The sequence below is a fragment of the Hordeum vulgare genome, chromosome 1H (assembly GCF_904849725.1).
Source record: "Hordeum vulgare subsp. vulgare chromosome 1H, MorexV3_pseudomolecules_assembly, whole genome shotgun sequence".
NCBI lineage: Eukaryota > Viridiplantae > Streptophyta > Magnoliopsida > Poales > Poaceae > Hordeum > Hordeum vulgare.
This window is the reverse complement of record NC_058518.1, coordinates 176530587-176542861: the sequence shown is the minus strand read 5'-3', so window position 1 is coordinate 176542861 and position 12275 is coordinate 176530587.

Below are 12275 nucleotides of genomic sequence, written 5' to 3'. Positions count from 1 at the left end.
CAAATCGGAGCCACTTTTATTGTGTTATTAAATAAATCATTTAACATGGACTTTACACAAATCAATGCAAACAACAAGTTTAAATGTTTTAAACATGGATTTTGCATGTCAAAAAAATACCAGGGGCAAGTATACATCACAAAGGGCACATCTCATGTTCAACAAAATTCATATGATGTATGGATTAAATCGCACAAAATAACAAAAGGCATCACAAGAAAAACAGCATGCACACAAACTTTCTCAAATGGCACAACTAATTGCACACATGGATTCTATACATTTTTATACCCCTAAATCATATATAACACGTGGGTATTACTTTCAAACACAATGACACAACAATTATGCAAGATTATGGCATCTATGCAAACTACGTGAAAACCGCAAGTTAAACATTTTGATCATGCATGAAAGTGGAATATTGTGAATCTATACGAAATTCTACACATTTTACATATATAAAACATTTTAATTTGGTGCATGGTTATTTATTTATTTCCATTTAAAAATCATGTATCTTTTCTGTAATTATGAAATTACTCGATAATTGACAAAATTCGTAGAACAAAAACACGTCCACGGGACGAAACTGATACTCGGCTAAAACAGAGCATGGGCGCAACATAGTTAAATTGTGCGGAGGGCAGGGCATAGCATGGCGGAGCTCACTGTAACGTCTAAGATGCGACACTTTCCTTATTTGGGGGCGAGGCCTCAAAAGGGGAAAGAGTCGCATCTAAGCGTTTCATAAGCTAGATAAACATTGCAATACATAATAGATGGAAGGGTAATAAGATTTGGCTTACACTCCCCACAAGCTAAATTACAGATCCACACATTCATTCATTATTCAAATAGAAAAATAAGCTCCGTCTATGGACAAGATAAACAACAATTCTAATGCTATCTCTCCTTGCTAGGCCCACAATCATGACCAAGTGCCTCTAGTCCTCGGGGTACGTCACATATAGCCTGCCACTGTCCTCGTCAAACTCTCACTTCAACTGGGTATCCTCGGATGCATCTGTGTCTGGGGTACCTGCACCTGTGGGTGGTTGTAGTAATCTGTGAGCCACAAGGACTCAACAATCTCATGACCTTGGTATCGAATCTAACTAAGTCATTAGGTGAGGATGGGGTATGTGTTTGAGTTTGCAGCAACCTAAGCATTTATGGTGACTAACTTATGTTGAAAAGAATTAAAGTTATGGAGTTCTACGCATGACGTTCGTTAACTAAGAATAATCACTATGTGATCCTTAACACCTACTTACGTCAGTCATAAACCCACCATGTTCTCGATCAGAGAAGGAACTCTGAAGGAGAAAGTCAAGGTTATGCACACAGTTGGTAGGTTTTAATTAAATTACTTTAAGTTATCTAGAACCAGATGTTAAGAAAATATCCATGATTGCCACATAACCGCGGGCATGGTTTTCCAAAATATTTAACCCTACAGGGGTGCTCCAACTAATCCATCACAAATTACCACATGACGCATTGGAACCCTCGATCGCGAAACTCGCGATCTCGTCGTATTTTTTAGTGCAAAACCTCAACTCTGAGAAGACCCAAAGTCCCACTGGAAACCCAATGCACAAGATATATCGTTAAGGTAAGACAAGTACAACAAGACCACCCGACATGTCGACGAACCCGATAAGAGCCGCGTATCTCATCCTCAGGACAAGACGGATGGAACTAGCTACGAGGAGGCACGATTCTAGGGGGGACGAGGTGGAATAGACCCCCCTAACAAATTGATTTTTCTATTATGATAGTGGTTGTTGTGGTTAATTTTTTACTTCATATGAACTTTACCACCTTCATGAAAAAACTTGCCCCCCTATGCTTGCATGCTCGCTTCGTCCCTGGCTACAAGGAAAACAATCCTCGAGTTTCCTCGCGGGGGCCTGCTACTGCAACAAAATACCTTCCAACGGCGCCAGAAACACGTGCTGACGGGAGACTGTTCTTGTCTTGATACTCCTCAGCAACGACACCAGGAATCCTTCTGCTACGGCTACGCCTTAAGGGACTTCCTAGGAAAATATGCAAAGGACTTCCCCTGTGGCCTTGGACCCTTCCATTGGTGTTCCCTCGAAGCGGAAAGGGTGATGTAGCGCAGCGGTGGTAAGTATTTCCCTCAGTTTTGAGAACCAAGGTATCGATCCAGTGAAGGAGTATCACAAGTACCTGCACAAACACAAAAAGCTTTCTCCCAACGTTATGAAGGGGTTGTCAATCTCTTATAGATTGTTTGCCAAGTGAGAACTAAAAGCAACAAAGTAACAAAGCAAAGTAAAAGAAAAAGTGGAAACGATAGGTGTGAATAGACCCAGGGGCCGTAGTGTTCACTAGTGGCGTCTCTCATGAAAGCAAGTAGATGGTGGTTGAACAAATTACTGTCGAGCAACTGATAGAACCGTGCAAAGTCGTGACGTCATCTATGGCAATAATTATATCTATAGGCATCACGTCCAAAAGAAGTAGACCGATACTTTCTGCATCTACTACTAGTACTCCACACGTCGACCGCTATCCAACATGCATCTAGTGTATTAAGTCCAAAAGAACAGAGTAACGCCTTAAGCAAGATGACATGATGTAGATGGACAATCTCATATCTACGACAAAGCCCAACTTGTTACCCTTGATGGCAACTACACGATGTGTGCCTTGCTGCCCCTACTGTCACTGGGAAAGGTCACCACACGGTAAGAACCCAAAACCAAGCACTTCTCCCATTGCAAGAATCATAGATCTAGTTGGCCAAACAAAACCCAAGACTCGGAGAGACTTACAAGGATATCAAATCATGCATATAAGAAATCAGCAAAGACTCAAATATATATCATAGATAATCTGATCACAAATCCACAATTCATCGGATATCGACAAACACACCGCCAAAGAGGATTACATCGGATAGATCTCCATGAAGATCATGGCAAACTTTGTATTGAAGATCCAAGAGAGAGGAGAAGCCATCTAGCTACTAACTACGGACCCGTAGGTGTGAAGTGAACTACTCACGAGTCATTGGAGGGGCGATGATGTTGATGTAGAAGCCCTCCAACTCCAAAGTCCCTTCCCGCAGGGTGCCGGGAAGGGTCTCCAGATGAGATCTTGCGGGAACGGAAGCTTGCGGTGGCGGAAAAGTGTTTTCCTGGATTCCCTGATTTTTTTTCTGTATTTTAGGGAATATATAGGCGAAGGAGCTAGGTCAGGGGGGCGCCAGGGAGGCCACAAGCTTGCTAGCCGCCGCCCCCTGGTGGCGGCTACAGGGCTTGTGGGCCCCTTGTAGCTCTCCTGGCTTGGCCCTCAAGCCCCCTGATCTTCTTCCGTTTGGGAAATTTTATTTCGGGATTATTCCGTTTAGACTCCGTTCCAAAATCAGATCTGAAAAGAGCCAAAAACACAGAAAAAACCGGAACTGGCACTTGGCACTGAATTAATAAGTTAGTCCCGAAAAATATATAAAAGGTACATAAAACATCCAAAGATGACAAGATAACAACATGAAACCATCAAAAATTATAGATACATTTGAGACGTATCAAGCATCCCCAAGCTTAACTCCTGCTCGTCCTCGAGTAGGGAAGTGATAAAGAATGAATTTTCGATGCTTTCATGCTACCTAGCATAGATGTCCTTTGTAACTCCTCTTATGTGACGTGAATGTTCAGATCCATTAGGTTCAAAACAATAGTTTGCTATTGACGTGGAAACAATAATAATTCAAGTAAACTAGCAAGGTAATTATGAACTTTCAAAATAACAAGGCCAATAGAAAGTTATCCCTACAAAAGCATATAGTCTGGCTATGCTCTATCATCATTGCACAACCAATTTAAATCATGCACAACCCCGGTATTGGCCAAGTAATTGTTTTCACACCTTTACTTTCTCAAACCTTTTCAACTCTCACGCAATACATGAGCGTGAGCCATGGTTTTACCACTATAAGTGGTGTGGAGTGTGGTGGAGGTTGCAAGACAAAAAGGTGAAGATGGTCACATTAACTAGGCATATCAATGAGTTGTGGCGATGCTCATCAATAGATATCAATGTGAATGAGTAGGGATTGCCATACAAATGATGCACTAGAGCTAAGAGTATGTGAAAGCTCTTAAAGAAAACTAGTGGGTGTGCATCCAACTTGTTTGCTCACGAAGACCTAAGGCAAATTTGAGGAAGCCTATCATTGGAATATACAAGCCAAGTTATATAATGAAAATTTCCCACTAGCTATATGGTGGTGACAAAATGAGAGACTCTCAATCATGAAGATCATGTTGCTTAATAAGCACCAGTGTGGAAGGATAGTAGCATTGTCCCTTCTCTCTTTTTCGCTCATCATTTTTTTGGTGGGCTCTTTGGCCTCTTTTTTTATTTATTTTTTAATTTTGGTGGGCATCTTTGGCCTCTTTTATTTCCTCACATGGTACAATGCTCCATCAATAATGATCATCACACTTTCAACTCAAAACTTAGAGCAAAGATGGCTCTATATGGAATGCCTTCGGTAGAGTACCGTGACAATGATCTAGGATGGCAGAGACGTTAATGGGAACATCATGCTAGCTATCTTACGATCATGCAATGGCAATGTAGAAGTGGTGGCACATGTCATGGTGGTAGTTGCATGGCAATATATCTCAGAATGACTTTGAAAAAGCCATAGTAGGTAGGTATGGTGGCTGTTTTGAGGGAGGATAATGGTGGGTTTTGTGCACCGGCGAAAATTGCACGACACTAAGAAGATAATGATGGTGGAAGGTGAAAGTGCATCTAAAACATGGACTCAACATTAGTCATAAAGAACTCATATACTTGTTGCAAAAGTTTTATTAGTAATCGAAACAAAGCATTCAACGCATATTCCTAGGGGAAGCGTTGGTAGGTATAAACCATCGCGCGATCCCGACCGCCACGCAAAGGATGACAATCAATAGACTAATCATGCTCAGACTTCCTCACATAGCAGTTCACCATACGTGCATGCTACGGGAATCACTAACTTCAACACAAGTATTTCTAGATCCACAACACCTTACTAGCATAACTTCAATATTACTGTAACCACAACTCAAAACTAATTGAGATGAATCAAACTTCTCTAATTATTCAATGCACATGAAGGTGGAAGTTTTCATATCCCTTTGGATAACTGCCCCTTTTGAGACTACTTTCAAAGCATAGGTCAACTACCAAGCCACGCACCGCCGTGCTCTAAAAGATATAAGTGAAGCACATAGAGCAAAATCAATTAGCTGAAAAGATATAAGTGAAGCACATGTGAGCTGAATTGTCTACAAAAGGATATAAGTGAAGCTCGACAAAATCAGGATGAGTGCATGTCTCTCTCTCTAGGTGTTCAGCAAGGATGATTGTGACACAACAAAAATAAAAGACTCCTACGATACAAGACGCTCCAAGAAAAAATACATAACATGTGGTGAATAAAAATATAGCCCCAAGTAACGTTACCGATGGATTTGAAGACGAAAGAGGGGATGCCTTCCCGGGGCATCCCCAAGCTTAGGCTTTTACGGCATCCTGGAATCTCTTGGGGTGCCTTGGGCATCCCCAAGCTTGAGATCTTGCCACTTTTTATCTCTTTGTCCATAAGAACTTCACCCAAAACTTGAAAACTTCACAACACGAAACTTAAACAGAAACTCGTGATAACATTAGTATAAGAAAGCAAACCACCACTTCCTTAGGTATTGTAGAAAACTTAAATTGTACTTATGTTGATGTTGGGTTAATGTATTTTCAATCTTCCATGCATAATACCCCCCGATACCATCCATAGTTTCATCAAAATAAGCAACCAACACAACAAAAACAGAATCTGTTAACAGCAGACCAGTCTGTAGCACTCTGTATACTTCGGATACTTCTGTTACTTCACAAATTCTAAAAAATTACGATAGTCTTAAGAATTTGCGTAACAATCAGCATAAAAAAGAATCAACTCAAAATCTCTTACAGAAAGAAAATGAAAATTCTTTTCGTGAGCGGAAAGTTTCTGTCTTTTCCAGCATGACCAAACGATCATCCCCAAGACTAATCATAACGGTTTTGCTTGGCACAAACGCAAAAAGAAACACAAAAAGCACAATCATAACAGAATTATGAAAGTGTGGAAAACACAAAACAGAAAGAAAAAGGATAGATTCGTTGGGTTGCCTCCCAACAAGCGCTTTAGTTTAACGCCCTTAGCTAGGCAAAAGGTGATGGAATTACGTATAGTCATCTTTGGTGCTCAAACCATAAGTAGTGTGATCATTTATCATCTTAAGATCTTCATCTTTATTGGATGACTCACCACTAGCTTTAGGAACAAAAACATACTTGATGGTCTTTTTGAGAGTGAGATTTGGAGTATGCACAGCGGCAAAAGCAGAACCCAAGTTGGTTATGACATCTTCTAGTTTGCCAATTCTAGAAGAATCATTAACTATAAGTTCCTTCTCCCTTCAATTTTTCAAAAAAAAAATCCCAGTTTGGATCCTTTCTGAGTAATTTGATTGTGGATCTTTCAATCCAAACCGTCAATAAGTTCAACTATGGCAATTTTGTTTTCAATAGCGTCAAGCCTTTGCATCACGTGTTCCAAGGTTAAGGTAGTTCCATTAACCATGAGCGGGGGTGAGCCTACCAAATTCATGATAGCTCCATAGGAGTCAACAGTATGGCTCCCCCAAAAATTCCCGCCTACAATGGTATCAAGGATATACCTATTCCAAGGAGAAATTCTAACATAAAAACTGCAAAGAAGAACGGTAGTGGATTGCTTACAAGTAGATCTACTTTGAGCATTGCAAATCCTGTACCAAGCGTCCTTTAAATTTTCTTCCTCATTCTGCCTAAAATTCAGAACTTCATTCTCCGGGGTATCGTTTGGAGTGGTGGGTCTAGCCATTGATGGACTATCACACACACAAACCAGCAGGAAGGGAGAGTGAAACAGGCAAAAAGAAAACGACAAAGGAGAAAGGCAAAAGAAAACGGCAAATGTGAAGTGGGGGAGAGGAAAACGAGAGGCAACTAGCAAAAAGAAATGCAAGAGATGAGTTTGTGAAAACTACTTGGATCGATCTCTGCTTCCCCGGCAACGGCACCAGAAATAGTTCTGCTACAGCAACAAAAGACCTTCCAACGGCGCCAGAAACACGTGCTGACGGGAGACAGTTCTTGTCTTGATACTCCTCAGCAACGGCACCAGGAATCCTTCTGCTACGGCTACGCCTTAAGAGACTTCCTAGGCAAATATGCAAATTATTTCCCCCGTGGCCTTGGAGCTTTGCGTTGGTGTTCCCTCGAAGTGGAAAGGGTGATGTAGCGCAGCGGTGGTAAGTATTTCCCTCAGTTTTGAGAACCAAGGTATCGATCCAGTGAAGGAGTATCACAAGTATCTACACAAACACAAAAATCTTGCTCCCAACGCTATGAAGGGGTTGTCAATCCCTTATAGATTGTTTGCCAAGTGAGAACTGAAGGCAACAAAGTAACAAAGCAAAGTAAAAGCGAAAGTGGTAACGATAGGTGTGAATAGACCCGGGGGCCGTAGTGTTCACTAGTGGCTTCTCTCATGAAAGCAAGTAGACGGTGGGTGAACAAATTACTGTCGAGCAATTGATAGAACCGCGCAAAGTCGTGACGTCATCTATGGCAATGATTATATCTATAGGCATCACGTCCAAAACAAGTAGACCGATACTTTCTGCATCTACTACTATTACAACACACGTCGACCACTATCCAGCATGCATCTAGTGTATTAAGTCCAAAAGAACAGAGTAACGCCTTAAGCAAGATGACATGATGTAGATGGACAATCTCATATCTACGACAAAGCCCAACTTGTTATCCTTGATGGCAACTACATGATGTGTGCCTTGCTGCCCCTACTGTCACTGGGAAAGGTCACCACACGGTAAGAACCCAAAATCAAGCACTTCTCCCATTGCAAGAATCATAGATCTAGTTGGCCAAACAAAACCCAAGACTCAAAGATACTTACAAGGATATCAAATCATGCATATAAGAAATCAGCAAAGACTCAAATATATATCATAGATAATCTGATCACAAATCCACAATTCACCGGATCTCGACAAACACACCACCAAAGAGGATTACATCGGATAGATCTCCATGAAGATCATGGAGAACTTTGTATTGAAGATCCAAGAGAGAGAAGAAGCCATCTAGCTACTAAGTACGGACGCGTAGGTCTGAAGTGAACTACTCACGAGTCATTGGAGGGGTGATGGTGTTGATGTAGAAGCCCTCCAACTCCAAAGTCCCCTCCGGCAGGGCGCCGAGAAGGGTCTCCAGATGAGATCTTGCGGGAACGGAAGCTTGCGGCGGCGAAAAAGTGTTTTCGTGGATTCCCTGATTTTTTTTCTGTATTTTAGGGAATATATAGGCGAAGGAGCTAGGTCAGGGGGGCGCCAGGGAGGCCACAAGCCTGCTAGCCGCCCCCCTGTTGGCAGCTACAGGGCTTGTGGGCCCCCTGTAGCTCTCTTGGCTTGGCCCTCAAGCCCTCTGATCTTCTGCCGTTCGGGAAAAAAATATTTCGGGGATTTTATTTCGTTTGGACTCCGTTCCAAAATCAGATCTGAAAAGAGCCAAAAACACAGAAAAAACAGGAACTGGCACTTAGCACTAAATTAATAAGTTAGTCCCAAAAAAGATATAAAAGGTACATAAAACATCCAAAGATGACAACATAACATCATCGAACCATCAAAAATTATAGATACGTTTGAGACGTATCACTACGAGCAGGCACGATTCTAGGGGGGCGAGGGGGGGCTTGACCCCCCTAACAAATTGATTTTTCTATTACGATAGTGGTTGTTGTGGTTAATTTTTTACTTCATATGAACTTTACCACCTTCAAAAAAAACTTGCCCCCCTATGCTTGCATGCTCTCTTCGTCCCAGGCTACGAGGAAAACAATCCTCGAGTTTCCTCGCGGGGGCCCCGTAGGCAGTCCATTTAGGACCAACACTCATGAGGAGCACTGGCCCGGGTTCTTGATTAAGTCTCCTCGGGGTAGCCATTCCCTATGCTTTAATTATTAAGTTATTAGCAAATTTTACACCAAAGTTGGGTCTTGCGAGACAAGCCTTGACACTAAACGATTTACCAAGGGGGTCCCCATAACAACCCAAACGTGTTAGGAGCGCTCAGTTATGGAATAAAACACCGGTAGCCGAAACTAAGGCGGCAAAGGCGGAACAAATCACCCGGCAAAAGGCCGGACCTTCCGCCTCTTACCAAGTGTATAGGTGCATTAACTAAATAGCATCTAAGTAAGATGATATCAAATTGCCCTTCTTATCACATGGACCAGCTTGCACCTGCAACTAGTGATACATCTGTAATGTATCTACTTTTCCAAACTCTTTTGCCCTTGTTTTGGACTCTAATTTGCATGATTTGAATAGAACTAACCTGGACTGACGCTGTTTTCAGGGTGTTATTTTTGTGGAGAAATAAAAGTTCTCGGATTGACCTAAAAATTTATGGAGAATATTTTAGGAATTAATAAAAATATTGGCGAAAGAATCAACCGGAGAGGGGCCACCACCTGGCCACAAGCTAAGGGGCGCGCCCCCTCCTAGGGCGCGCCCCTGTCTTGTGGGGGCCCTGTGGCTCCGGCGACCTCGTTTCCACTTCTATATATTCCTATTCGGGGGGAAAAAAATAAAGAAATAGAGTTCATCGCATTTTACGATATGGGGCCGCCGCCACCTCCTGTTCTTCCTCGGGGGGGGGGGGAGATCTGGAGTCTGATTCGGCTCCGGAGAGGGGAAATCGGCGCCAATGTCATCACTAACCATCCGTCATCACAAATTTCATGATGCTCTCCACCGTTCGTGATTAATTCCATTGTAGGCTTGCTGGACGGTGATGGGTTGGATGAGATTTACCATGTAATCAAGTTAGTTTTGTTAGGATTTGATTTGATCCCTAGTATCCACTATGTTCTCAGATTGTTGTTGCTATGACTTTGCTATGCTTAATGGTTGTCACTAGGGCCCGAGTGCCATGATTTCAGATCTGAACCTATTATGTTTTCATGAATATATATGTGTTCTTGATCCTATCTTGCAATTTGAAGACATCTAATACGAGTTAGGATCCGCATCCCCTAGGGTGAGAATAACTAGGATTCTTTCCAGTGATTACCGTAGTTGGAGGAGTTCATGTATTCACTAAGTGCTAATGCTTTGGTCCGGTTCTCTATTAAATGAAGGCCTTAATGTCCCTTAGTTTCCATTAGGACCCCGCTGCCACGGGAGGGTTGGACAAAAGATGTCATGCAAGTTCTTTTCCGTAAGCACGTATGACTATATATGGAATACATGCCTACATTACATTGATGAATTGGAGCTAATTCTGTATCACCGTATGTTATAACTATTGCATGATGAATGCCATCCGACATAATTATCCATCACTGATCCATTGCCTACGAGCTTTCCACATATTGATCTTTGCTAAGTTACTTTTCCGTTGCTACTGTTACAATCACTACAAAACTGCCATTGTCACGTTTGCCATCATTACCGTTACTTCCATACTACTTTGCTACTAAATACTTTGCTACAGATATTAAGTCATTCAGGTGTGGTTGAATAACAACTCAGCTGCTAACACTCGAGAATATTCTTTGGCTCCCCTTGTGTCGAATCAATAAATTTGGGTTGAATACTCTACCCTCGAAAACTGTTGTGATCCCTATACTTGTGGGTTATCAAGACCTTTTTCTACCGCCATTGCTAGGGAGCATAGCTTTATACTCTGAGTCACTTGGAATTTATATCTGTTGACTATGAAGAATCTACAAGATGCTAAAACCAAGATCTACCCCCCAACTATCAGGGTAGGTAAGGAACTACCATCTAGCTTTGCACTTGATTCACCTTCTGTTATGAGTAAATTTGCGACGCCACCACCTGTTACTGAATCAGATATGTCGCAAGTAATTGATTATCCTACTTCTGCTATGCATTATTCTTATGATGATACTTTGCTTGATACTACTATGCCACTTGGTGAATTTATTGATGAACAAATTGCTAGAGTGAATGCTGAAAGTGATGATATTTCTAAATCTGATGAAATTATTGAAACTGAACACTATGACACACCTGCTAGACCTATCTCTCCTAGATATGAATTTCCTAATATACCTAAGGGTTATGTTATGGAAGGAGAAGTAGATATGGACTTTCTTAAGAAATTGCTATGCAAGTGGAAGGAAAAATATTTGAATGCTAGAATGCAATATGATCCCAAGTTTGCTACTTCACCTATCTTTGTTACCGATAAGGATTATGAATTCTCCGTCGATCCTAAGTTAATTACTTTGGTAGAATCTAATTCTTTCCATGGTTATGAATCTGAAACTGTTGTGGCACACCTTACTAAACTGGATGATATAGCCACCCTATTTACTCATGTGGAAAAAAATTGTTATTACTATATTCTTAAGTTGTTTCCGTTCTCATTAAATGGTGATGCTAAGATATTGTTTAATTCTCTTGATCCTAGTTGTGTGCGTAGTCCCCAAGATATGATTTACTACTTCTCTGAAAAATATTTTCCTTCCCATAAGAAACAAGCTGCCTTGCAGGAAATATTTAACTTTGTGCAAATTGAAGAAGACAGTCTCCCACGAGCTTGGGGGAGGCTTCTCTAGTTACTTAATGCTTTGCCTGATCATCCTCTCAAGAAAAATGAAATACTTGATACCTTTTATAATGGACTAAGCGATGCCTCTAGGGACCTCCTAGATAGTTGTGCTGGTTGTGTTTTCACGGAATTAACTGTTGAACAAGCTGAACTACTATTGAATAATATATTCAGCAATGATAATGATTGGACTATTCCCGAACCACCTCCAAAACCAACTCCAAATAAAAGAGATATTCTATTCCTCAGTCCTAAAGATATGCAAGAGGAAAATAAATCTATGAAAGAAAAATGTATTAAAGCTGAAGATGTTAAGAATCTACCACATATTGAAGAAATACATGGTCTTGATAACCCGACACAGGTAGTAGAGGTAAATTCTCTGTGTATATTTGATGAAGGTGATATTCCTTATAATAAGTCTGCTAGCCAATGCTTGGATGAATTTGATAACTTTATTGTTAAGCAAGAAAATTTAATGCTTATGTTAGTAGGCAATTGAAACATAATGCTTACATGCTTGATCGCTTGGGTGATTATATGAGTAG